Consider the following 22,625-nt stretch of genomic DNA (forward strand, 5'->3'; position numbering starts at 1 on the left):
CTCTAGCCGGTAAAGTCTCTGCAAGTTTTAAAGGAGTGAGGGAGTGGGGTACATTAGTAGACTCGCTCAATTCCAAAACGACTACTGCACTAGCCTATCTTGTAAGAATCATGTTTTATTTTACCTCAGTGACGAAATATAAAGAACAAAAACGATATTTCTCATCTAAAATTAAGTATTTAAATTTTGATTTAATACATAGCCCAATTTAAAGAACATGTCACAGTATGTTTGTATGTCTGCCTAAAACTTTCAACAGAAGCGAGGAATTTTCACATATCAGTATCGTTTTGAAGCTCGACCCTTCAGACGACAAATACCGAAAAATCGGCTAAAAACATTAATTTTTTCACCCTCAACTGGGCACTTTTCTACAGGGAGGTGTCGCTTTTTTCACCGATATTTTCGAAAGTCATCCCCTCTCTTTTCGAATGTCTAGCCTTAATTTAAACCTACGTCACTTATGTTTGGCAGTGGTCGTAAGAGCAAAGACGTCAGTTTTTTTTCCTGTTCTTTTCCTCCTTCGCGGTACGCGTTCAAGCCTTCCTTTTTTTTTTTTACATAGGCATCACCACATTATCAAGGCCAAGAGGCCACTCAAGGATAAGGGTTAAAGAGTGTACAGTAGAAATTGGACAATATAGTAATCATTAGTAATTAAAATTTGGTAAATTTGATAACTTATATGGAACGGCTCATCAAGAACTTATTTACGTTAGAATTGAACACAACCATATTGTAGTCAGCCGGAAAGCAGGAAAACGGAAGACAATTCCACAGGCGTTCAGTTCTAAGAAAGAAGCTTTGTTCATGGAATCTACGTTTAGGTTTAGGCACAGATAAAGAGTGGGGGGAATTATTGATAGTGTTTACAGCTAGATGAGTGTTTCTTATGAAAGTTTGGCGAGGGGGGACCATAGATTGAAGCTCAGTCGAACACTTTCCATGAAAATAACGATACATCAGAGACAAACTCGCAACATCTCTTCTGTGAGATAGAGGTTGCAAGGAAGAGAAAAGGACATCTCCTACGAGGCTACGGAGTCTATTTTGAACTCTATCAAGGCAGGACAAGTCCTTTCTAGCAGCTCCTGCCCAGATGGGGCAACAGTATTCCATCCTCGGACGTACCTGGCTCTTATATAGATAGAGAATTGCATCAGCAGTGAGATATCTACCGGATCGATAGAAAGATCCCACCATTTTTCCAGCGGCCTTGGCAACAGATTTGATGTACGTGTTCCATTCAAGATCAGGAGTAATGGTCAAGCCCAGAAGCTTGTCAAAACTTGAGGCCTCCTGAAGACGAGAGCCATTCATTTCAATTGATGCCAGATGTGGATCAGAATGTTGATGATGTAAAGAAAGAAGCTTGGTTTTAGATGCATTAAAAGTAACCAGCCACTCCTTACCCCATTGTACTACATGCTCAAGATCAGAGGAGAGAGAATTGGAGAGAACTTGGTCGTTTACTGTCTTAGATGTGCTACCATAAATGGTAGTGTCGTCAGCATAAATGTCTACAAATGATTTAAGGATGTGATTTGGAAGATCATTAATGTAGATCAGGAAAAGAGTTGGGCCCAGGATGGATCCCTGAGGGACACCGGCATTAATACTGTGAGCTTCTGATTTTTTCCCCTCAACTACTACTCTTATGAACCTATCAGAAAGAAATGATTTAATAATTGAGAAGACATTTCCAGCTATACCATAGCTAGAGATCTTATGAAGTAAACCTTTATGCCATACCCTATCAAAGGCCTTAGATATGTCAAGAGCAATTGCCCTAGAAAGGTTGCCTCCGTCGAGAGATTTGTTAATCCTATGAGATATAACTGTAAGCACATCTGCTGTAGATCTAGCAGAACGGAAACCATATTGAGTGTCACTAAGAAGGTTTTTTTTGTTGAGATGGTTGATTACTTCTGTATTTAACACAGATTCCAGCAACTTACTCATGACGCACAGGAGACTTATTGGCCTGTACTGAGAGGGGAATGAGCGATCACCTGAATTCTTAAATACAGGGCATACTGATGAAATTTTCCTGGGAGATGGGAAACTATTCTCCTTAAGACAACGTTTAAACAATTTTGTAAGTATGGGCGCTGGTTCAGGTTGAAGTTTTTTGAGTACTATAATTGGAATACCGTCAGGGCCAGTTGCTTTACTGGAATCAAGGTTTTTGATTAGCTTAGCAACATCAAGTACAGATATACGTATATCACATAGCGTCTTTTTCTGATACAGGAGGAAATATTGGGGTTTGGCGGCCTTGATCGCAAAGGGTAGAATTAGCTGCAAAGTTCTTGACAAAGAGTTTGGCTTTGTCTGATGCTGACGAGATTACCTCAGGTCTATTGATAATAGTTGGGATGGAGCACACGCTTCTGTTCAGGATTCTGTTTGCTATTTGCCAAAACTGGTGGGAACCAAGCCGCTGCTCAGCTACTTTGGACTTAACAGATTGAGCATACAACTCTCTTGCGTTCTTTATTACTTTCTTACAATGGTTTCTGGCAGTCCTGAAAGCGGCTTTAGTTTCCATACATCTATTACGTTCCTACTACCATTTTTTTTTTTGTTGCTCAACACACGCCGGACTAAAATGCTAGTACATAATATAAACACTTTTCATAATATATTTTCCAACTTCTTTTTTTCTGAAAAATCGAAAAGAAATCGTTTAAATCGGTAATGATATTGACCTAAAAGTACAGATAAATATCATCATTCCAATATATTTCAATATGTAAAAAAACTAAAATGTCAATACACCCCCTGATAAGATCACGTGGGAGGAGGGACGGCAAAATATGAGCATTTTTTTTTTTTTTGTATAATATTTTATTTCAGTTTATATATAGTTCAGCCTTTTTTTTTTTTTTTTTAGATAAGTCCGTAAAAAAAAATAGTGGAATTGATCAATTATTTGATTTTTGAGAGAATTTTAAAAATCACGTTATTTTCATTGCTAAATACGCAAGATTCGGTTCCATTTTTAGCTTTAGGGAGAGTAAAAAAAAATGAGTTTTTTAGAATCTTTTTTCTTGAGAAAACATTACAATGAATCCATTTTAAATCAGTTTTAAATCGGTGTTATTATTTGCTATGGGGGTCGAAAATTCCGCCTTTATTAGTGTCATGCCCACTTTTATATAGTAGTTGCAATTAATTCTTCAGTTTTAATGAAAACCTAAAATCGAAATTGCCTGATGATGGGAAATTTAAAAATAGAATTGTCGCCCACAAATTCAAAACCGATTCTGAAAATTTTTTTTTTTTACATAGGCATCACCACATATCAAGGCCAGGAGGCCACTCGAGGAAAAGGGTTCAAGAGTGTACAGTAGTCAGTTGTCAGTTGGACAATATAGTAATCGTTAGTAATGGAAATTCGGTAAATTTGTTAACAGGTGGAACGGCTCATCAAGAACTTGTTTACGTTGGACTTGAAGACAACCATATTGCAGTCAGCTGAAAAGCAGGCAAACGGAAGACAGTTCCACAGGCGTGCACTTCTAAGAAAGAAACTTTGTTCATGGAATCTACATTTAAGTTTAGGCACAATAAAGAGTGGGGGAAATTATTGATAGTGTTTTCCGCTAGACGAGTGTTTCTCGTAAAAGTTTGGCGAGAGGAGACCATAGATTGGAGCTCAGACGAGCACTTGCCATGAAAATAATGATAAAGCAAAGGCAGCCTCACAATATCTCTTCTGTAAAAAAGAGGTTGCAGGGAGGAGAAAAGAGCATCCCCTACTTGGCTACAAAGTCAATTCTAAACTCTATCAAGGTAAGATAAGTCATTTCTAGCAGCTGCCCAGATGTGGCAATAGTACTCCAGCCTTGGACGTACCTGGCTCTTATATACATGGGGAATTGCATCAGCAGTGAGATATGTACTGGATCGATAGAAGGATCCCACCATTTTTCCAGTGACCTTGGTAACAGATTTGAAGTGTGTGTTCCATTTCAGATCAGGAGTAAAGGCCAAGCCCAGAAGCTTGTCAAAACATGAAGCCTCCCCAAGACGAGAGCCATTCATTTCAATTGATGCCAGATGAAGATCAGAGCATTGATGATGTAAAGATAGAAGCTTGGTTTTAGATGCATTAAAAGTAACCAGCCACCTCTTTCCTCATTGTACCACATGCTCAAAATCAGAGAGAATCAGAGAGAACTTGGTCGTTTACCGTCTAAGATGTGCTACCATAGATGGTAGTGTCATCAGCATAAATGTCTACAAATGATGTAAGGATGTAATTTGGAAGATCATTAATGTAGATCAGGAAGAGAGTTAGGCCTAGGATGGACCCCTGAGGTACTCCAACATTAATACTGTGAGCTTCTGATTCCTGTTCATCCAGCACTACTCTTATGAACCTATGATTTAATAATTGAGAAGACATTTCCAGCTATACAGTAGCTGGAGATCTTGTGAAGTAAACCTTTATGCCATACCCTATCAAAGGCCTATGATATGTCAAGAGCAATTGCCCTAGACAGGAAGCCTCCATCGAGAGATTCGCTAATCCTATAACACTAAGCACATCTGCTGTAGATCTAGCAAAATGGAAACCATATTGCGTGTCACTAAGAAGGTTATTTTTGCTCAGATGGTTGACTACTTCTCTATTTAACACAGATTTCAGCAATTTCCTCATGATGCACAGGAGACTTATTGGCCTGTACTGAAAGGGAGACGACCAATCACCTGAATTCTTAAATACAGGCCATAATGATAAGATTTTCCAGGGTGTTGAGAAGCAATTCTTCTTAAGACAATGCTTAAACAGCTTCGTAAGTATGGGTGCTAATTCTGGTTGAAGTTTTTTAAGCACTGTAATTGAAATGCCATCAGGGCCAGTTGCTTTACTGGAGTCAAGGTTTTTATTAGCTTGGCAACATCATGTACAGATATTTGTATGTCACATAGTGTGTTTTCTGATACAGGAGGAAATATTGAGGGTTGGCGACCTTGGTCACGTAGGGTAGAATTATCTGCAAAGTTTTTGGCAAAGAGTTTGGCTTTGTCTGATGCTGACGAGATTACCTCAGGTCCATTTATGATAGTTGGGATAGAGCACACGCTTCTGTTCAGGATTCTGTTTCCTATTTGCCAAAACTGGTGGGAACCAAGCCGCTGCTTAGCTACTTTGGACTTGACGGACTGAGCATACAACTCTCTTGCGTTCTTTATTACTTTTTTGCAGTGGTTGCCGGCAGTCCTGAAAGCGTCTTTAGTCTCAGTACATCTATTACATTGGAAGCAATGGAAAAAGTGATTTCTGTGCGCAATAGCAGCAGCACATTCTGGAGAGAACCATGGCTGGCTGTTAGCTTTTTGCTGAAACTTTTTCAAAGGTATAAAACCGTCTATACCTACAATTAACCATTCCGTCTGGTCTGATACTATAGAGGACACATCCTTTTTAAACATGGAATGCAGCCGTAGATCGGATATAAATATATGGAAGCTATCCCAATCAGCCATAGAGTATCGATATACTGTATGATGGAGAGGTATTTCGTTTTTATCTTAACTTATACAACAGAATGGTCGGAAGATCCCAGTGGAGACAGAATGGAATCTGAACATAGCTCAAATTATGAGAAAAAGGTCTAGGAGACTTATATACTGGCCGTCAGTGTTGGCCACACGGGTGGGTTTATAAACAATTTGAGTGAGGTCATAAGCAATGGAGAAATCATGACAAAACCTCCCCTCATCATCGGTCTTGTTTGAGTGGGTCAACCATTCTACGTTGTGAACATTGAAGTCTCCACATATGTGAATGTTAGCTGAAGGATAAGCAGATAGGACTTGGTCAATTTTCTCAGATATGCTTTTAATGATAGTGACTCTGCTGTTGTGGGGGCGATAGAGAGCAAATATAAACGCAGTCGTGTAAGTTCAACCCGGAAGCACATATAGGGTAAGTTAAGATCTTCTCTGGAGATGTCCCTTCCACATAGAAAGCCATCTTTAATGTAGGCACATATTCCATGCCCATGGCGATCTTCGGGGTCAGATTTGGAAGATAGGTTAGAGTATCCTTTAATTATGAACTCATCTAGAGAAATAGTCTGTCCAATGCCAGTTTCACTTAGGAATAATAGGTCTGCTTTAGTCTCCTGTAATTGGGTTTCGACCTCTGGAAGGTTAGAACGTAGACCCCTGATGTTGAAGAAGGAGACATGGTAGTAGGAGGTCTACATAGGAAGTTGAAGATTTGGGTTTAATAGTGTATTTTTTCTGGAAACTTTTCATGATGGAGTTTTGGGATTTGTGGAATAGGTCGACAGACTTGCTTAGAGCAGGGCAGAGAGGGAAAGTAAGAGAGAAAAAGAAACAAAGAAATGTTTTTTTTTGCAGAACATGGTAAGGCATCCATTTTTTATTTACTTATTTATTTCTTCTTTTTCATCTCTTCTTCTTCTTCTTCTTCTTCTTCTCTATCTATCTATCTATTCTATTCTATTCTATCTTCTATATTAATAAAGCAGCTGCAGGAATTTCCCTCTGGACAAAAATATCGTAGGTTTGCAAAACAGACGCCTCATACAAATTCAATACAGCTAGGTTAATAGTCACTATCTTATGCATCTTTCAAACACCACTTCAGACACATTCAGTCGTGATACTAAAATACTATATTACATCCTACAAGCAACACAATCACAATCACAACATTGTTAGAGGAAGGCGTTCCTACTTTTCTCTCTAAATATTTAGTCCTACCATTGCTACCAGTAGTCACTGGAAAGAATTCTACACATTCCACAGATTCTGTGATTACACCGACCGTAACTGGCTCATACATACATAGATCTAACAGAATCTTTCCAATTTCCGATTCATAAATAACAAAGGCTCACTCGCCAGAGATCATATGTTCTGATTAGCTGAGCTCTGATAATTCTCATATTCCAGAATCCAGTTTTTCACTTTATAAATGAACGGTTACTAACATTAAAATATGGCATCACTGAGAGACTTATTATTTCGCTCAGCATCAAGTTCATTTGATGCATTGGTTATTTCAATCATGAAAATACAATAGAGATAAAATCATTAAATGAACATTAATTAACCGATTTGCTTTCTTTTACAAATTTAAAACACCCGATCCACTGTAAGAATCACCTTCATCGTTGTCATCGTCATTGTCAAAACAATAACAAAAATATTGCACAGCCCTTGTGATCATTTTTTTTTTTTTTTTGCCATTGAACACACTTTATAATAAAAACTGGTATTCCGTTCTCTTTATTTATTTTTTTTTTTTAATCCATTTTACATACTGCCTTTTGCAAATTTTAATTTTGTTTTAATTTTCTTTCTTTGAAGATTATAATGCTGGGTATGGAGCAGCCAAACCAGCTACGAACATTCCTCTGCTTTTTATTGAAACCAACCAAGAGCTCTTTTTAGTATCCTCGCTGTTCCCTTAAGTGCAATTATCTGGATCTGTTTTGCACTTGGTTCACCAGGAATATTAGTTAGGTAGGACTTCAGATTCTTTTTCATAAGCCCTGTAGCATCTATAATAACTGGTATGATTGCTATCTCCCTAAGATTCCAGTTTCTTTTCATATCATACATGAAACCTTGATATTTGGTCTGTTTCTCTCTTCCAGCTCTGTTCAGACCTCCATCATTAGGGACACTCACTTCAACCAAGGTTGCTACTCTTTCTGACTTATTCCATATAAATATGTCAGGTTTGACAGCAGCATTTTCAAGGTAGGTGGCTGTAAGGATTACACGGTCGTAATGTATGGTATATAAGTAATTTCCAACTGTTCTTTCAGGTTGATGTTCCCAGGACTTGCTGCTACACTGGATGCTTAATTCTTTACAGATGGTCCAGTGAAGGTACTTACATACTCAATCATATCTCGCTGTGTAGTAGATGTCTCCCAAAAGAACCTTGCAACTTGATACCAGATGACTCACACTTCCTATTTCTGTATGCTTTCTTATATAAAATTTAAAATACACTATTAACTACAACACTATTCTTTCTATTTCTTTTTTTGTCACCAAGTTTGTTTTCTCTGTGTGTGTGTGTGTGTGTGTGTGTGTGTGTGTGTGTGTGTGTGTGTGTGTGTGTGTATGTGTGTGTGTGTGTATGTGTGTGTATGTGTATGTGTGCTCCCCTTCTCTAAAACACACACACACACACACACACACACACACACACACACACACACACACAAAATTTCTCGATTGTGTATTTTAATAGATAAAAACAATAAATTAAATAACAATGGCTAAATATATAAATCACGTCACTTTTGTAAACCGCGTTGACTTTGTTTTAAGACCTTTTCTTTTAAAAAATTTTTACTTTTAAAAATCTATTTTTATTTTTATAGTAAGTTACATTTTTTTAAATGTGAGCTGTTATTCTATTCTTAAAGTATACATAATATCCCCGACTTTGGCCTAGGTCCTGTGTAATTTGTAATGCACACACACACACACACACACACACACACACACACACACACACACACACACACACACACACACATGTGTGCACACACATACTCAAACATATGTAGATACTCATTGGAAGGGGAAGGAGTTCTGTAACTAATCTGTACTTTCACCTCACAATTTAATTAACAAATAATGCCATAAGAACTGAATTTAATCTGAAAATCCTACCTAAAAAATAGCACCGCCCATCTTCTGCATAAGTCCCCATAACATATGTACATGTAATAAAATGCACTTTGCCACTTCTACCCACATTGAAGAACCATGATACAGCGAAGCAGCTGTCCGCTGATAACACACACACACACACACACACACACACACACACACGGTATTTCTGTAGTATGGACCATACTATTTCTTTTAAAATGGATTTTCAAGTTAAACTCAATTGTACCGTATCTTTTTTTTATAAAATTGTTAGCTAAAAGTACAGAATAGTCAACAAAGTCTCCTTCCCCATGTTAAGAATGGATTTCTAAATATTAATGTTTTTATTTCAGCATGATCCGTCTGCATACTATTGAATGCGATCTTAAATAAAGCCACGGTAAAATTTCAACACTAAAAGTTTTATATTTGTTTGAATCAAATTCACACCTAAATTAATTGACCGATCATTATCAATTTTGAAGCACGCCGCATCCCCACTATGTTACCTAGCATCTTCTCTACTCTTCTGATGAGAAGCATTAGGCTTCGAAATGCCTTGGCATAAAGAGTCCCGTCTATCCCCCAACTAATTGTTTGTATTCCCTTATTGAATAAATGAACCAATCTATGTTTTCCAATATATAGTCTTTGTGACTTCATTTCCCATTCCTATTGTGCTCCAATGATACTTGTTGAGCTTTATACTGTCCCGATAAGTCTCCTTTTATAGAATTGAGCTCACTCTTTTCGTCTAATCCACTAAGCCATATATATATATATATATATATATATATATATATATATATATATATATATATATATATTATATATTTTGGTAGCATGTCATTATTCAAGCACATCTGATTGAACATAACAGAGTTATTCTTTTTTCTGATTTTTCTGGATATCTTTTTCATTCGCCGAGCGATCTTTTAAATTTCAGCTTGGCACCATTTTATATAACATGCCAGCTGAAAGTAAAAAGACCGCTCGGTGAATGGAAACGATTTCCAGATAAATCGGGAAAAAAGAATAACTCTGTCGTGTTCAATCAGATGTGCTTAAATATATATTGGAGACGACTAATCAGAATCGAAATAGGTAATCAGAAAACTCGGAAGTTCTGAGGTATCAGAGCTGGTATCGGAATCAGAAAAATTTTACCTATTTTCCGATGCCAAATACGCTTTCTTTATTATCTTTTCCTTATTTGATTTTGTTTAAAACAAAATCTTCCATTGCTGGTAGTAATAATAAAATAATAAATATTTATTGATTTTAAACTTCCAGTAAACCAAAAATCTATAGATCATCCCCCTCCCCACAAGTTTGCTTGTTGCGTTTGAGGAAATATATGCACATTTAACATTAGTTGTTACGGTAATCAAGAGAAAATAACAAATATATTCTTAGGAGTAAGAGTAAGTTATATGTAACCTTATTATGTTATAAAAAAAAAAATAAGGAAAAGTTAAGAGGAAAATTAAGCAAAAAAAAAACTCTTTAAGTCATGGCATTTTGAAGCTAAATGCTTCTCATCAGAAGAGAGAGCCAGAATTATACAAAATGCAAATATAGAAAAAACTAGCTTAAAGACATTTAAATATGAAATGAGAATCAATGAATAAGATAATATTTACCATATTATCTTATTCCTTCATTTTAAAATGAACACTATTTTATTTACTTTTATGGCTCAGGGCAACGGCAACGGGCAACGCTGCTGGGTAGCTTTGTAAATAAAAACTGTTGATAATTATTTGTTTATTTGTTTTTAATGGAAGAACGTTTGAAATTTATTGTTATTAGGTTACTGCAAAAATAATGTCGTTTTTTGACTTGAAGTTAAACGTAAAAAACAAAAAAAAAACAAAACGACAATAATTTTTGCACCAACCTACATACAAATGTTAAATTACGAGCATACTTATGGGTCAAGGGGAGATAACTCTAGACGTAAGAAAGTTATTTACCCTTTTCATTTACTCGTACGTCTTTTTGCATTTTGGATAAGTTTTTCGGGTGTTTGTCAACATTTGGGCCTATAAAAAAAAAATTTTTTTCAAGAAAATTCTTTGAAAATCCTTGTGCTGTCACTGCACGAAGACGTCATATTCCAAAAATGACGTAAATCGATAAGATAGTATTTTTATTTATTTATTTTTTTTATTTTATTTTATTTAAGAAAATCAACCCATCCAAATGTAAACACAAATTTTTTGCTGAGGGGAGGGGGGTAGTCAACGAGTGGGTGCTCATTTTACGTTAAATTGTGTTCATAAACGTTATTTTAGTTTTCAGACCCCCCCCCCCGAAAACCTTTAAAAGTGGTAATTTCAAAGGATTTTTCGAGGATGGAAAGTTTGTTTTTTTTTGTTTTTTTTAAGTCGATTTGTCTGCCCTTGCTGATCCTACATTCCCTATCATTTGTAATTAAGATGACGTATTAATCCTTCGATAAAATGTGTCATAAAATTTGATTTTCTTAAAAAAAAACAAAAAAACTATTTGATCGATTTTCATGATTTTTGGAATATGACATCTTCGTACGGTAACATCATAAAGATTTTAAAAGATTTTTCTAGAAAATTTTTTTTTTATAGGCCCAAATGTAGACACACAATTTTTCGTTTTGTTTGTATTTGTAAGCTCGAAAATAAAGTCTATTCATACATCCAAATGGTTTCGTAACCGTTTGGATGCATGAAGAGATTTTATGCATCGTTATTTACCGATGGGGCAGGGGACAGTAGTCTAGTGGTTAATGACACTGACCGACAAATTGCGTGTTCCAAGTTCGAATTCAGTTCGTTCCACAAAAATCACTTTAACTTAGGATGTTGGCAACCTTTACATGGTCCCACCTGTAAGTAGCCGATGTCTTTCTAGAAAGAATTCTGACCTGGAAAAATATCGGGGAAACCAATGCCAACAGTAGAATCTTTCGATTTATATGATGATGATGATGATGATGATGATGATGATGATTTACAGGGAAGCATAAAACCCGAGATAAATTACCTCTAGGTAAGGGCAAAAAATGGGCGGGCAAAAATAGGGGGGATCTAGTTTTGCCCGCCGATTCATCATAATTTTTTTGTAGGTTTCCGGCTACTTTTTGATTGTATTTGAAAGATTAAAGACTAAAGTTAATTTCTTAAAGGAAAAAAAAATATTTGTACATGTGAAAAAAAAAGTTATGAAAAATGTTTTCACGGCGAGCTAACTAATTCAGCTAAATTTTGAAGTTAAATAAATTCATTGTAAAAAATCCTTTTAAAGATAAATATTAGTTTTCTGGGTCTATTTCAAAGATAATTAGTAAAGTAAATCCTAAGATATTGAATTAAATTTAAATAAAAAAACACCTTGTTTGTGCCCCCCCCAAAAAGAAGCTTAATTAGCCCTCAAAAAGCAAGTAATTTACCGTTCGCCAAAAACGCAGCAAACCAAAAAAAAAAAAAAAAAAAAAAAAAAAATGTAAACACGATTATAAGGAGGCCCAAAATTTCAACCAATTAAACCCTGTTTCAAAATGAAGTCATGATAGTAAAAGGAGGTAGGAGTATCAGATTTCTTCCCCTCCACCAGACGTGCATCCATACATTCCTATTCTGAACGTTTGTATCAATTTTATACTTTTTTAATTTAATTATTTTTATGTTCTTGTTTTTAAATTGATTTTTTTTTTTAATTATTGTTCGGGATTATATAAAAATTATGTTATGCCGGAAGTTTGACATTCTTACGAACAAGGAAATTATTAAAATCTTGCATATAAAAATTATGCGAAATCTGTAATTTAAAAAAAAAAGGTAGAAATATTTTTGCTATTATAATTTTTTTGTGTGAAAATATTAAATAAACAATACTTAATTCAATGGTAATATCGGTAGTTCGAGAAATTCATTTTTCTTCGAGTTATATCGAATTCATTAATATGGACTTTAAATGCTTTTTTTGTAATGTTCTTGTAAAAATTATTTTATTTTATTTTATTGTTACAAATTATGATGCTTTATTTATATAAAAAAAAAGCAAAAATAAATTCTTGCATTTTTTATTTACTACTGAAAATTATAACTTTAGTAAAGGTATTTTTGTTTAAACAAAATAATACATTTCCACTCAAATTGAAATAAAAATAATTGGTTCATTATATTCCGTGGACATTATTTGATAAATACTGAAAATTTCATTAAAATTGGTTAATTTCCTGATTTTTGGTGAATTTTTAAGTAAAGGGAAGGGGGTCAAAATGTTTATACATTTTGAGCGTCGGCATCCATTTTGCCCGTACCTAATTACCTCCCTTGCCAGAATGAGAAAGCTTTTTAGCTTTCAAGTCTTCTAAAGTTCTCTTGCATACGCAATTTTCACATATCACAACATAAATCTAATAGACTAAAATTTGCTGAACGTTGAGGTTAAGAAAATAGTTCACTGTTCTCATTTATTTGCTTAATTTATTTATATTTGGTAGAAAAGTATAAGACTAATCAAGGGAGGTAAATACAATTAGAATTGTGACTCAAGGGAGACAACTTCGTTAAAGTTTTTTGTTTTTTTTTAAACACATGAGAAATTTAATATTGTCGAGCTTTGTTTTGGGATGTAAGCAGATTCTCCTTCTGAGAGATAATTCAGATATCAAGGATTCATCTGGGTACTACATGGTTTGTAACTTAAATAGGAAGTTATCCTTAAAGAAATAATCTTCCCCGTATTTAAATATGTATCTGTTGGTCTGAGATTTAAACGGATATTAGCTATCCAATAGCCTGGGAACTTATAGGTGTGTAATAGGTACCTGCAACATACGTGACATATTTAACATCTTATATGTAACACGATGTAATCGTAATCTAATTTAATATTATCATTATAACTTTTAGTAAATTTAAAAGAGTTTCAAATTCAAGAGCATTGCTAAGGCCGCTACGAAGAAGGTGGGCTCTCTCTACCGTGCTAGAAAGTTACTTATGCCTGAAAGTATCCTGTACCTCTACAAGGCCACCATTCGCCCATGTATGGTGTATTGTTGTCACATTTGGGCTGGTGCATCTGCTGCTAGTCTCTCACTCCTTGACAGGGTTCAAAAGAGGGTTGCCAACCTGATAGGTCCTGAACTGTCATGTAAGCTTCAACCTCTGTCCCATGGACGCAATGTTGCATTCCTCTGCCTGTTCTACAAGTATTTTAATGGTGAACGCTCAGAAAAACCAAGCACTTGTACCCCCTCGACATAAATACCCCTGGCAAACCCAACAAGCAGCAAAATCCCACCCCACACAGTAGAGATCCCTAGATGTAAGAAAATCTTCTTCTCCAATATTTTCTTCTCCAGAACTGCTAGACTTTGGAACTCCCTTCCAGGATTCTGCTTTCCCAACTGTACTGACATGCAGAAGTTCAAGTGTAATGTGAACATTTTGCTGCTCATCTCCCTTCATATTATCCCTACAACTTATGTCCCCGATAGTAGCCCCTACATCAAAGTGGCACTGTGCCTTGTTTGGGATGAAAATAGAATAAAAAAAATAAATAAACAAACCAGTAATATTTTTTTAAAATTTAAGCGTCTGAAAATAATGAAAATACGAGACTAAAATCGTGTTTACATGATCGACTCCTACAAATGACTTTATTATGCAGTGATCATATTTGAAGTATAAATACACATATGTTTTAAAAAATCTAGCAAAAATCAACTAATAGTTGTAGCAAGCACTATATATGGCCGGAGCAAATTTTCAGCAGAGACATTTCATAGCAATCACCGTTTTCAATGTGAATTACATGTAAAGACACAATGTCATAACTTGGCCATCTGCACACATGCAATAAAAGAACTATGCCATGCATCACGTGCAGTAATGCAACAAATAGTCTGGTATGTTCTAGAACTCGCCTATATAAGCTTTTGTATGCATAAATAAAACCAGTTCAGGATGCAGTTTTAGAAGTGAACAATACAGCTGCTTGTCCTCAAACGCAAACTCTGTCTATTCAGGCGTTTAACAGTTTCGCCGAGAATGCCACAAAATTAATTCTCATCATGAAAGGTTATTATATCGAACGAGAATTAACTAACCAGTTTCTCTTCAGATTTCTTCAGCTCAACCTGGAGCTGTGATAGACATAGAGAGGACCTACCTCAGAAACGGGCGAGAATCTGTCTCGGCAGCAGGCTGAATGACAGAAAAAGAAAAAAAAAGAGAGGCCCAAGATGGCGGCTGTTGTCTTTTACAGTCTCCCGTCTCGAGCAGTCTCGTATGGTATATGCAAATTGGGCGTGCCTGAAACATTATAAAAAGCGAGTCGCTGGGAGGAGTGGGAGAAGCATTTAAGACATGCGAATAGAAAACGTCAACGTGTATTTTGTGTTGTGAACAACGAACTCTATTCGACTCTACGTGTGACTAGCGAACCTCTGCTTGACGTTTTAACCAAAGAGTTTTGTTGCTTTGCGTTAGACAAAGACTTCTGGGTTATCCTTTACGGAGATGGTCCCGACGTCCGCCTCGTTCTGAGTTCGGGGAGAGGCCGTCTGACGTAGGCGGTGTCGAGGCAAAAAATTACCCTAACTCTAAAATATGCGATATGTCACAGACAGATGCTTTTACAAATATTGTGAAACAAATCACAGAATTTTACAGGGTTAACTAACCACGTGGAACTATTCTAATCATGTGGACTGTTTTTTTGTTTTTAAATTCTAATTATTTGAACTGTTTATTTTGTAAAATTCCAATTATTTGAACTGTTGAATTATCAAAAATTCAACAGTTTATTTTGTAAAATTCTAATTATTTGAAGTTTTTATTTTGTAAAATTCTAATTATTTGAACTGTTTATTTTTTAAAATTCTAATTATTTGAACTGTTTAAAATAAAAAAAATAAAAATTCTAATTATTGGAACGGGTTTTTTTCTCCTTAAGTTAACAACTGGGCACTTTATTGAAGGGGTAATTTTCTGCCTCGACACCGCCTACGTCAGACGGCCTCTCCCCGAGCTCAGAACGTTGCAGACATTGGGACCATCTCCGTAAAGGTTATCCGACTTCTGATACAGGAGCTGGACGTTAAATTACATAACAGGATTTCCCACGCATTATGCCCCTTAAATTCTCAATATGGAAAAAAATTATCATATCTAACGAGATTTATTCTTCTTGGAAACCCTATTATTGCAAACTGCTATTTTCATATGTATTGAACACATGCACACGCATACGCATGTCACTTAAACATGTAACGATTTTATTTTCCCTCCAGAAAATAACCACGTGTGTTCCCTCTCCAAATGAGAATTCATAACTATGAACTTTTTGCCTTTTCTTCAAGACACACATTAGCAAAAATTATGAACATTTGATGCAAAAAACTTAACGTTGAAATAATTTGAATTACTTTTTCTTAAACGTGCTATTAAATGTTGTTATTTTATCCCAGTACAGCGATCTCGAGCTCTTATACGAATGTCATTATTTTTCCGAAGTTATTCATGCCTTTTAAATTTATGTGGATGGTGATGTGACTCGGTAGGACCCTTCTGTAAATCAGAGATCTTGTTAAATTTATCTTTAATGGTCCCTCTCTACTACTTTCGACTTATAGATATCCCTGCACCTGCAACCATGATTTCTAATATCAACGGATTCTGACTAGGAATTGGTGAGTGCCAACTCACAAGCCACAGTCCTATACCTTGTGACTCCGCTGTGAGTCTTATATAGTAAGATTTTCATGAAATTTTCAATACTTACTCAATTTTCAATTAACTTATATTTTAAAAGCAATTTTCATTAAACTTCTGAAAGGAAAATTTTTTTTTTAGGCGTTTCACCTCCGCTCCCTATATATTTCATGTTATTAAAACTAAACAAAATAAATTAAGGTTGATAAAAATTGTAGCATTTTATAAAGCTGAAGAGTTTGAATTCAGAAATATTTATTTTTTAATGCATATATATATATATATGCAATCTATTGGCTATGCCTTGATTTTTTTTAATTCTTATATTTTTATTCAGTTCTACATTCTACATTACGTGGCCCATATGGTTAGGTCGTCAGTATTGCACACTTCATGAGTGCGACAACCTGGGTTCGCACCTATGTCGGAGCACGTCACTGATGAGATGCAGTACATCAAAACCCAATTTGGGTCTGGCGTTGTCCATTGTCGATGCAATTGCTCGATTCTATCTAATTCTGGGTTCTATCTTTATCGTGAAAGGTGTATGTGAACGGGTATTTATATATCTATAATCTTCTCTTAATGTCTAATATATGTAGAAAAAGCGGGTTATCCTTCGTAGGGACGTGATATCCCTCAACAAATAAGGTTGTTCCGAAATCGTGTCTGGGGAGTTGGCTAATTTCAGTTAATGTTTGTAGATGTGATATCTACCGCCTGCATACCAGCTGTAACTATCTTAGTTGTATGACGCGTTGCTTGTCACATCGTAGAATGTAGAACTGGATAAAAAAATAAGAATTTAAAAATCGAGGCATACTCAATAGATTGCGCCGTGGTTCATATGGTTAGGTCGTCAGTATTGCACACTTCATGAGTGAAACAACCTGGGTTCGCGCCTATGTCGGCGCACGTCACTGATGAGATGCAGTACATTGAAACCCACTTTGGGTCTGGCGTTGTCCGTTGTCGATGCAATTGCTCGATTCATCTAATTCTGGGTTCTATCTTTATCGTGGAAGGTGTATGTGAACGGGTATTTATATATATATATATATATATATATATATATATATATATATATATATAATCTCCTCTTACTGTCTAATATATATATATATATATATTATATATATATATATATATATATATATATATTAGACAGTAAGAGGAGATTATATATATATATATATATATATATATATATATATATATATATTGGTCCCCCAGCAAAGGAAAGATTGGAACTAGTAATTCAATCTCATTTGTCCTTTTGTCTGTTTGTACTTTTCTCAATAACTACGCCTTGGATTTTTAAACAATTTTTCAAAAACATTAGTCATGGTGAAAGTAAATTTTTGCCAGAACGGATTTTTCAGGTTAATTCTAGTTGCCCTCCTAGGAGGCCATTATAGGGGTAAAATTGCCCCCAAATTGTGTGTCTGTTTATTTGTTAGCACGTTTCTCAATAACCACTCCTTGAATTTTTAAAAAAATTTTGCACAAACATTAGTCATGTTGAAAGTAAATTTTTGCCTCAATGGATTTTCCGGAATAACTCCGGTTGCCCTCTAGAGAGCATTACAGGGGCAAAATTGCCCCCAAATTGTTCATCTGTCTTGCTTGTTTGAACTTTTCTCAATATCCATGCTTTGGATTTTTTTTTTTTAAATTTTGCACAAACATTAGTCATAGTGAAAGTAAATTTTTCACTTGTGGAGGGGGGGCCTTGCATGCTCGGCTTGTTTTATTTGAAATTTTACATAAAAATTGACATAAAATCAATATTGTCTATTTTTTTTATTATAATATGAGCTATTGTAATTTGCTCTTTTTTTCTACCATCTATGCTTTTCTTGATGAAAACCGTAATTTAGAAACAGATATCTAGGAATTTACAGTTGTAACTCTGTCGTGAGGTAAACAGTACTGACTATGAATGGTGGAATCTGCCAAGTTTGATTGCTTCTATATTCTACAACATTTACTAAATTGTTTACAAAACTACTCATGCATGAAAAGACAATGGAGACTTGCTGAATTTTCAAAGGTTTTATTTATTTAGAGAGAGAGAGAGAGAGAGAGAGAGAGAGAGAGAGAGAGAGAGAGAGAGAGAGTTTACTAATAGGGGGAGAGACCAATTTGACTAATTAATAATTATAATTACAGTTCGACCCTATAATTCAAAAGCTTAATTTATTACAGTTCGACTCTATAATCTAAACGTTTTGAAGTCTACCAACAGATGTGTTTTTAAGAATTATTTGTTCTTTTCCCTGCTTCCTTTGTTTCAGCTCCTTTTATTCGTTGGTCTAGTGGTCTCCATCAATTTGCTGTTTTTAATATACAGCTTCCTATTCCAGTAGCTTCTTTTTCAAGAACTGCAGGTTTGTGGAACTCTCTTCTTGCTGACTGTTTTCCTCCTACCTATAACCTTAGTCTTTTGAAAATTAAGACCAACAGGCACTTCCTGTCTTTGTGATAATCATCATTATCAATTTTGGAGCACAGATGGTAGGCGCCGGGGGGGGGAGGAGGTTTAAATATGATCTATAATTAGCTTTCCTTAGTCTCATGAGAAAGAGGTGGATAAACATCTTTCTTGTTGTGTTTTTTTTTGCATCAAATCTTTCTGGGAGTTCATAAGATCCACTGCTTTTTCTGCTTCGTATGAAGTTGGTTGTCTCGATCGCTCTAAGAACTTTCTTACGCCCGAGGCTATCTACACCAATCTAATATCAGACCATGTATGGTGTATTGTTGTCATATTTGGGCTGACAAATCTGTATCTTAAAGGTTATTGATAAGCTGCAGAAACGTATTTGTAATTTGATTGGCTCCAACTTGTCTTCTCTTCAACCCCTCCTTCATAGATGTAATATCGCTAGTCCCAGTCTTTTTTTTATAAATACTATTATGACATGTGTTCTTCAGAATTGTCTGATCCATTCCCTGCTTCCTTTGTTCTAGATCGTTTGACTCGTTGGTCTAGTGGTCTACAACAATTCACTACTTTTGATATCTCATTGTAATACAGCTTCATATTCCAGTGGGTTCTTTCCAAGAATTGCAAGCGTGTGGAAATATATTCCTGCTTATTACCTTCCTCCTAACTCTTTCACTGTAGAGGTCTCTAGATGTGTGGTGTAAATGAAGAAAAAAGAAACAAGAACGACCGACCGCGTTTTTGTGTGGCTTACCTCGTGTTCATAATGAAGAAGAAAGAAACAAAGATGACTATCCTGTTTCTTTATATGCCTACAGGGTGACCACGAGGTATGCAAATGAGATGCTCCTGATTGGAGATAAAAGAGGAGTGATTTGGGGAAGGAAGGCATTCTGAAGTTAGATTGCGAGCAGAGAAGGTGTATTTGTAGAAGAGAAAAGTCGGATTCGGGGGAGAGAAAAGCTAAAGTTGCAGGAGTTCGTTTTGGAGTGGAGAGAAGACGCGTCAATGGTAACCAGAAAGTGAAAGTTCGGACAGCAGTGTCACGCAAACGACAAGTTATTTCGGCAGTCATAATTTTGGGGGCTGAACTCAGCCCAAAGCCTAACCTCGTCAGACAATACACCTGCCCCTTGTACCGGACCAGTTGGTACTGCCAGAGTTTTTCATCTACATGGATCTGCAGATATGCCGATTTCAGATCGACAATCTTAGTGGCCCGCTCCAGTGTGGCAGGCTACGTGTCTGTTCAATTCCCTAAAATCCAGCACGGGCCTAATCTTATTTTTGGTAGGCTGAACAACCGCCAGTAGTGGCAACACTCCTTTTTCTCCACTTTTTCCTCGAATCCTTTTCTTATTTCTCCTCGCAGGGTGTTTTCGTAGCAGCCCACCTTATTCTGTAGTTCTGGGGGCCCGGAGACAGCTTTCTACTCTAATAGTTTCTTCCCACGAACTTCTATACTTTGGAATTCCCTCTCTGTCTCCTGCTTTCCTGGCTGTATTAACATGCTGAAGTTTAACTGTAATGTGAACAGACATCTCGCTGCTCAATTTCCTATATAGTGGCCCTTGTTTTTTTTTTTTCAAGACTAAGGCCAATAGGTATCTCCTGTCTTTGTGATAATCATATTTCTTCCTGACATGAAGTTGCTTCCTGCTTTATCTGGAGCGATTTCCATAAAATATAATTAGAAAAAAACATACAGACTTCGGATTATTTAAGTTGGAAGTAGTTTATGAATCATGGCATTAAGTGCTTACCTTAATCTCAGACTTTGTTTAATGGAGATTCACTTGGAGAAATCGTGTAACTTATTGGTCTTCATTTAAAACATTTGCATCTCATAATTTTAGAAAGGTTTCTTTTCTTTAAGTACTAATGAGTCACCTTTTATCAAGGCCTAAAAGCCACCCTCTTCCCACTGATTGTTTTCCTTCTACCCATAGCCTGTTCAAGACTAAGGTCAATAGACATGTCCTGTCTTTATGATGATCATCTTTCGTTCTTATTGGCTCTTTACATCAAGTGGCTTCACATCTTGTCTGGAGCTACTTTCATACAAAAAAAAAAAAAAAAAAAAAAAAATCCCCCCAAAAAACAAAGAAAAAGATATCCATTTTTTTTTCCACATGGGCCAATGTTCCAAATCATCTTAACTTTCGTTCATCCCCATTTTTCTTTTTCTTTTTCTTTACTTGTCGTGTCAGCTAAAGGTCAAAGTTCATCAATCTGGAGATTAGATAGGTTGAAGAATACTTGACCCGTTTCTTTTGCGACAAGTGGGTGGCTATATGAAGCCAGCTCAAATGTAGACCAAAGATTCAGATTCTTGAAAGCATATTGTAAACGACGACAGTGAAGCAAGTCAGGTAAGTACGTTTATAGTTCTACTTGTTTTTTTTGTTTTTTTTTACTATTCTATTTTTTTTTTGCTTGAGTCAGTTTGTGATCTTTTAAACAAGAGCATTTGAGTTGAAAACATTACTACGTACTTACGTGTCATGTCGAAATTAATTTAAATTAAAAAAAATTACGGAAAATTTCACATAGAAGATGTGCTAGATGTCTTGTTAACAAATAATCATCCACAATTTACGTTCTGAGATTTTGTATTTAAAAATGGCAGACTCCTAATTTCGGTCAAATTAAGTCAAGGGAGACAAGTCAGTTTGTCATACTGAATTGGTCACACAACTCTTCCGCATTAAAAACATACAATAAAACTCAATGATTTGATAAATTTCATTTTTACTTATAATTATTTTTCTACTGGACCATTTTACATAATTTGTAGAATTTATACTAATATTGAAATGACATCTAAGTACGTAATAATGTTTTCACCTGAAATGCGTTGCTTTAAAAGATCACCAATCTACACAGGCATCATTTGTTTTTAATTTTAGTTCAGTTAATTTGAAGAGATCAAGGGGTCTGCTCCTCAGCCTTACATTTAACTCCATTATTAAAATTCTCGACGTACATATCCCCGACAAACCCGCTTAGCACTAAAATCTCACCTCTCACTGTTGAGGTCCCTAAATGTCAGAAAGCTTTTTATTCTAATAGTTTCTTCCCTCAAAGAGCTAGACGTTGGAATTCCCTTCCTGCTACCTGCTTCCCTGGCTGTACTGATATGCAGAAGTTTAAATGTAACATGAATCAAGATCTTGTTAATCTTTCCTAGGCATGGTCCTAAATAGTAGCCCCTTATGTTCAGGTGGCGATATGCCTTGTTAGGGGTTAGGGTTAGGGGTGAACGTGAGTAAAAAAAAAAATTTTTTTTTAAATTTAAGAAAAAAAAAAAAAAAAAGATGAGTTAAATTTATATTCGATGGCTATTTTAAAGATAGATTTTTGTGTGTTTTTTTTCACTTTAAATTCTGTTATTTGTACTGTGCTGCAGCTTGGTCTTCCATGAAATTTGTATGCTTATTCACTCCAAATAAGGCATATTGCCATTTGGTCGTAAGAAGTTCCTATTTGGGACCATGTTTACAGGGACAGTGAGATGTCTGTTCAAGTTAAAGTAAATAAACATTGTGTTGCTTCATGGATTTTATTATTTTGATTTCGTATTTATCTAAATATTAATAGGAAAGCCTGTGTGTTATTTATTTTGTGTGTCACGCTTACACCTGAGTGACTGCCATTTAATTGCTATGGACTTCTATTTCTTGTAATAAATAATTTTACCAAGAGTTCTTCGGTCCTGGATATGACCTTAAACTATATCCAGTGGTGAGGCCCCAGCTTTGGGGAGTGTGGAGCCACCCTTTAATTACCATTGCTCCCAGGTCCACTCT

At 35.6% G+C, this 22,625-nt stretch overlaps 1 protein-coding gene across 1 annotated transcript in view; it reads left to right on the forward strand.

Moving 5' to 3' along the window:
• Positions 1-21,030: 21,030 nt before the first annotated feature.
• Positions 21,031-22,625, forward strand: part of LOC145248660 (folate receptor gamma-like) — a 28,300-nt gene continuing 26,705 nt past the window's right edge. Inside the window, exon 1 of the mRNA XM_080110328.1 lies at positions 21,031-21,188. The gene's annotated coding sequence lies outside the window, so the exon portion shown is untranslated. The remainder of the gene's footprint in view (positions 21,189-22,625) is intronic.

The sequence above is a fragment of the Euprymna scolopes genome, chromosome 27 (genome assembly GCF_053919585.1).
Source record: "Euprymna scolopes isolate OS-2025 chromosome 27, ASM5391958v1, whole genome shotgun sequence".
In the NCBI taxonomy this organism is placed as follows: domain Eukaryota; kingdom Metazoa; phylum Mollusca; class Cephalopoda; order Sepiida; family Sepiolidae; genus Euprymna; species Euprymna scolopes.